Source organism: Sinocyclocheilus rhinocerous, unplaced genomic scaffold (genome assembly GCF_001515625.1).
Source record: "Sinocyclocheilus rhinocerous isolate Xijiao unplaced genomic scaffold, SAMN03320098_v1.1 scaffold281, whole genome shotgun sequence".
Taxonomy (NCBI): Eukaryota; Metazoa; Chordata; class Actinopteri; order Cypriniformes; family Cyprinidae; genus Sinocyclocheilus; species Sinocyclocheilus rhinocerous.
In genome coordinates this window covers 138,484-144,791 of record NW_015623191.1, presented here as the reverse complement: position 1 = coordinate 144,791, position 6,308 = coordinate 138,484, and the positions used below count along the sequence as shown (strand labels likewise).

At 30.0% G+C, this 6,308-nt stretch overlaps 1 protein-coding gene across 1 annotated transcript in view; it reads right to left on the bottom strand.

The window, feature by feature from the left end:
- Window positions 1–4,067, bottom strand: part of LOC107738713 (pleckstrin homology-like domain family B member 3) — a 21,193-nt gene extending 17,126 nt beyond the window's left edge. Inside the window, exon 1 of the mRNA XM_016550569.1 lies at window positions 3,873–4,067. The gene's annotated coding sequence lies outside the window, so the exon portion shown is untranslated. The remainder of the gene's footprint in view (window positions 1–3,872) is intronic.
- Window positions 4,068–6,308: the final 2,241 nt, after the last annotated feature.

Below are 6,308 nucleotides of genomic sequence, written 5' to 3'. Positions count from 1 at the left end.
TCTCTCTCTCTCTCTCTATATATATATATATATATATAATTTATATTTATATTCAATTCAATTTTTATAATTTATATATATATATATTTGCATTTTTATTGGCTATAGAACACTTAAAAATCAGCTATGAATAAACAGTATCGGTCAATATCTACTTACTACATTTCTTGCAAAATAAAAGTTGGACAGAAAAGCATTTTCTTTCTATTTTCCTGAAAGCAAACCTCAGAAAAGGCTGTGAGGATGAAAGGATGCACAAATGACAGGCACTAGATCAACAGCATTACAGCGACGGCGGGTTTTTCTTCAGCTTGTGCAGGTGTTTTTACACAACACCTCACTCACTCACTCACACACACACACACACACAATAGCGTGTTCAAACAGGTATTTATCAACGGCCTTCATGACAAAAGCAGGTATTATTGTGTTCATGTTTACGACATGTACCTTTGATCAAAACTAGACTCGGCAGATCTGAACTAACAGCTACATACTGCTAAGACGACAAACAAAACAGACTTGCTGCAATGCATTATGGGAGTGACTTCTCTGCAAAGAGAAAAGTTATAAAAAATTATATATTTATAACTTATCAGCTCTTTGGCTAAAAGAAGGCATCTTAGAAGGCAGCATAATATAAAATATAAATATAAAATAGTAATATATCAAATTTAACAGCTCTTTGGCTAAAAGAAAGCATCTTAGAAGGCAGCATAAAATAAAATATAAATATATAATAATAGCATATAAATAATAAAATAATGAAATAATATAAATAAATAATATAAAGTTTTATCTGCTCTTTGGCTAAAAAACAAAGCCTCTTAGAAGTCAGCATAATATTTAATGCTGCCTATATAGACATCTTTTTGAGGGTTTTAGGAGAAGCAGGAAGTTGCACCAAAACAGCTGATCCTGAAGCCTGCCGTGCCCTGTGTGTCAAGACTAGTTTCTAATCTAATCCGCTCGAGTCCAGCAGCGATCAAGTGAAACCATGAGGTGTAACGAGTGAATAATGGCTGGTAATTACAGAGGAGCGGCTGTGGAGATAGACATCATGTTATATAACGCTCCGTTCACACTCGCACACTAATCAGTGTTCACTGAAAAACCTGTTTACTCTCTCAATCCAGCCTCCTGTGGTAACGGAAACTCAGCACCCCGAGACTATCACAGCACCATTATGGTATTTTCATGATATTTGACCAACGCATCCCTAGATACTTTAAAGAATACCACAATGACTAAATAACATAAACATATCATATCACATGATGATTTATATGGAAGTACTTAAATACTATGGTATTACAATGATACGTGTCCAGATAATATGGGATTATCTGAGCAGTGTATAACAAATTAACATGATAGATGACTAAATAACATGGTATTAGTTATATAGTTCATGGATAATTTATAACTAATCCATTACATGACAGTAAAATACAGTAAAATAATTTTGTAACTTGTAACTTTATTATGAGTTTTTGTCTATTCATTATAATACGGTACTGTCACATATTATTTATTTAAATCTTTTTTTTTGTTATTTTAGTCTTTTTTTATTTTTATTTTTTTATTTATTCATTCATTTAGTTAGATTTTAATTAATTTATGTATTTATTCATTCATTTAGTTAGATTTTAATTAATTTATTTATTCATTCATTTAGTTAGCTTTGTATTTATTTATTCATTAATTTAGTTAGATTTAAAAAAAATTATTTATTCATTCATTTAGTTAGATTTAAAAAAATTTATTTATTCATTCATTTAGTTAGATTTTTTTTTTATTCACTCATTTAGATTTAAATTTTTTTATTTACTTATTCATTAATTTAGTTAGATTTTAATTTTTTAATTTATTTATTTATTCATTCATTTAGTTAGATTTTTATTTTTTATTCACTCATTTAGATTTAAATTTTTTAATTTTTTTATTCATTAATTTAGATAGACTTTTATTTTCTTTCTTTCTTTATTTAGTTAAATTAATTTAGATGAATTAATTTATTTATTTTTATTATTCATTTTTTAACTAAATGACAGATAATGTAATGTATACACATGAAGTGAACACTTATGCTACATAATATTTACTGTAAATGTGAAAATCCTTACTGTGGTAATACCATGGCGCAGAGTTATTACTTCCAAACACAAACTCTACTTTTTTCACTCGGTATTCCACGTTAAAGACTATCATGGTATTACCACGATAAATGTCCCAAAATGATGGTATTACCATGGTATTAGTCCAAATGTTTACTTTAAAGAAAACCATGATAGTGCCATGGTAAAAGACCAAAATACTACGGTACTGCCATGGTACATGTCCAAAACAATCTGAGAATGCAAAGGCATTTTTTGCAAATGAATTTTTTTCTGCAGTTACACTGAAAAGACTAGAACACTCAGAAATTGCTAGTAAGTTTCACAAATAATTACAATGAATTAAACATGAAAGACTGAGATAGTCAAATCCTTTTTACAGTGTAACTATATTAAATATCAAAGCAGCTTGTCATTGTGTATTTGGTGCGTCTCACCTCTGTGTCACCTCTCACGCCGACAGCTCAAACTAAACTAACGAAACGCCTCGTTATAATTACAGCTGCAGCTCGTCATTCTTCAGTCTGAGCGTCACTGACCATCAAACACAGACCCCATTTATACGGTGAAATATTAATGCTGTAAATGTGTGTCAAATATTAACATTTATATTCATATTTATTTAGAATTATTAATTTATAATTAATATTTAAACATTTTTCTATTCACTACTGTACTGTACTGTTATGTATCTGTATATTATTTAATTATTTTAGTCATTTTTAGCTTATTCAATTTTTTGTACTTATTTAATGTATGTTTATTTTAATCAAATTACACGAGTTAGTTAGATCTACTTTTATTATTTATTTATTTTCACACCGTTTCAATTCATTTTAATCAAATTTTTTAAATTTATTTTAATCAAATTACATAACTTAATTAGTAAATTAGATCTTACTTTTATTATTTATTTTTATATTTTTACCCTGTTTTTCTCTAAAGTGACTGACCCTGACTGAAGTAACCCTAATTTATTTTAATATTTTTTTATTTATAATTTTTTAAACAATTGTTTTAATCAAATTACGTGAGTTTGTAAGATTTTGTACTTTTATTATCTAGTTACATTTTTACATTTTCTTACATTACAGTTTCTATAAATTTTAAAATGTTCTGTAATCAAGTTTGTTAGATCTATTTTATTTATTTATTTTTACACTAGTTAATTTTAATCAGAAATTTTAATTAATTTCTAAAATGTATTTTAATCAACTTACAGAACATAATCAGTAAAGTAGACATTCCTTTAATTATTTATTTTTATATTTTTACTGTTTTTCTCTAAAGTGACCGACGGCTGATTTAATGTTGGTTTATACATAATAACAACAGCAAACGTGACGTATACAAATGAAGTGAACACTTATGTTACATTGTATTCACTGTAAACTCACTGTAAACTAGTTTAGTGGTAGTTTGATATTTACAATGTTATTTAATGACTACATACATTCATTTATCACAGTATTTCACAGAATACCATGGTATTTAAAGCCTATGACTGCAACTGTACCTCACTATTATGACTAAACCCGTCTGTAGATTTTAAACCTGACTGACCAGTGACCAGGTTAAGGTTAGTTAGTTTCACTCACAGTTAGTTTCAGACTCACTTCTGTCCAGAATTAAAACCGCTGAATCTGGATTATAATTAAAGACTGGAACATAATTCCGTACAGTTAAACGCGCTGGTTTCGCTCTTATCAGCGCGTCTCGTTTATCGATAAATTGAGGCTGAGATCATATCGTTACCTTTCTGGAGCTTCCGCCTCAAATCCTTCACCGCTCCTGAAGTGAAACAATAACGAGACAAAATAACGAGAAAGCAGCGGTGGAACCACTGCCAGCGGGATTTCCCACTTTCTCTCAGCGAGTGTGTGTGTGTGTGTGTGTGTGTGTGTGTGTGTGTGTCGCACTGGCCGCGTCTCAATCCCTCTCGCTCCGCCTACGTTGACAGCGAGTGGGCGGAGCCCTGCACGCACACGTGACACCCCGCGCGCTGTCTACACAGGCGCCGCACTCGGGATTGGAACACAGCCCATGACGTCGACATGATACTACACACCTTACACAGGTTCTCTGAATATAACATACACTACCAATCGCAGTTTTATTAATATTCTGAATCAGATATTTTTTTCATTTTTAGTAGTTTTTGTATTTTATCTATAGGCCTATAGTTTTTATATATATTTTTAGTTTTCAATAATTTAATACATTTTTAAATATTTTTTATTTTTAGTACATCAACTTAAACTAAATTAAAATGAGAAATGTTTTCTTTGCAACTAGATAAAAAAGTTTTTAAAATTAAAAATATCTTAACATTTCAACCAAAAGTTTTTAGTTTCAGTTTTAGTTAACTATAATAACGCAAACACACACACACACACACTCACACTCACACACACACACACACACTCTCTCTCACACACACACACAAACACACGCACACACACACACAATCAGTCTCTCTCTGATCGTATTTCTGGACTGATTTCCAGCTATCTCGCTCCATTGCTGACCATCAGGGAGGAAGTGAGGTTATCATGACTTCCTGTTTTACTTAATGTGCTTTTTTTTGTATATAAATAGGCATTGTTTATACACACTCTCTCACACACACACACACACACATATATATATTCATTGTAATATATTGTATAAAATATTAAACTAACAATTTTTGGAGATCATATTAAAAAAATCTATTTGTGACCCTGGACCACAAAACCTTTATGTTTACAATCATTCTGGAAATAAATAAATAAAAATAATAAATCAGTCAGAAACTTTTTTAGATATTTGTACTAGAAAACAAGACAAAAAAGATTTTTAAATTTATTATTTTTTTGCATTCAAGAATGTTTGAATGAGTTTCAAAAGAGCTGAAAAACTGCACTGGTTTGATCAAACACTTATTAAAAACAGATTATATCTTAGAGTTTTCTTATGAAATATGCCATTCAGTGAGTGTCACATTACAAGAGCTGGAGCGCGTGATTATTTAAAGCATTTAAGTAAATGATATGATTGACATCAGCTCGTTCTTCTCGTCCGTCCTGACGGTGAAGGCATTTTGTGGAAATGCAACATTCAGGAGCGACAAAAACCTCAAAGAACTGCACTGGATTGACAAACATTTATTACATTTGTGACCCTGGAGCACAAGACCAGTCACATTCAGGGCTTTCCAGAGATGCTAAATGATTGGATGTTTCTCCGAGACCACTCCCTCTCTTTGCTCTTTAAAAACGGCTGACATTAATTTAGTGATCAAGTGTAACACCCTTATGGAAATATGATAATATTTTGTAATTATCATTTAAATCTGACTAATTGACAAATTGTTTGTCATAAACTAACATCTCAGGAAAATGTTATGGGGTTTCAAATCAAAATATGAGCTTCTGTTATGAAACAGGAGGTTGATTTCATACATGTCCACTGTAGAGGACACCAGGACTTAAAGCTTGTTTATTACACATTTTGGGAGACGCAACAAATGAATAGAGAAAAAATTGTGTATCAATATTCCTATTAAATGTTAGATATTATTATGAAAATCTTGCTAATTATTACTCCCATTATTGCACTTATTTGTTCATTCTATGTTGCCTCAAAAACACATTAATATGCAAATTAGATACAGTTTATAGATACATTGTATATAATGGAAAAACTAGTTTATGGCCATTTTATTTATTTATTATTTTATTTATTTATTTATTTATGCATTTAGCAGACGCTTTTATCCAAAGCGACTTACAGTGCATTCAGGCTATACATTTTTTATCAGTATGTTACATGTATGTTATATGTATTTTACACACATTTTGCATAAAGAAAAATGTTTTTTAAAAATATCTTTCATAACATAGTTGAGAATCATCTTTATATAAAGTTTGGTATAAAAAAATGAAAATTGATTTGTGGTTAAAACAAAAATCCCACTCTTTTTGCCTTTTCATGTTTATTCATGTCTTTTTATTTTTTTTTTAAAAACAGGACTTTTTAAAGTCCCGATGTCTTCTACAGAGGACATGGCATAACATATGAATAAAATATCATTTTTCAAAAATTTTATTATGCTCTAAACAATGTAATGACATGACAAAATACAAAATTCACTTAACTGTTTTTTCCTGGTAGTCAGGAGGATACAATGTATCGTTGGCTATTGCTACA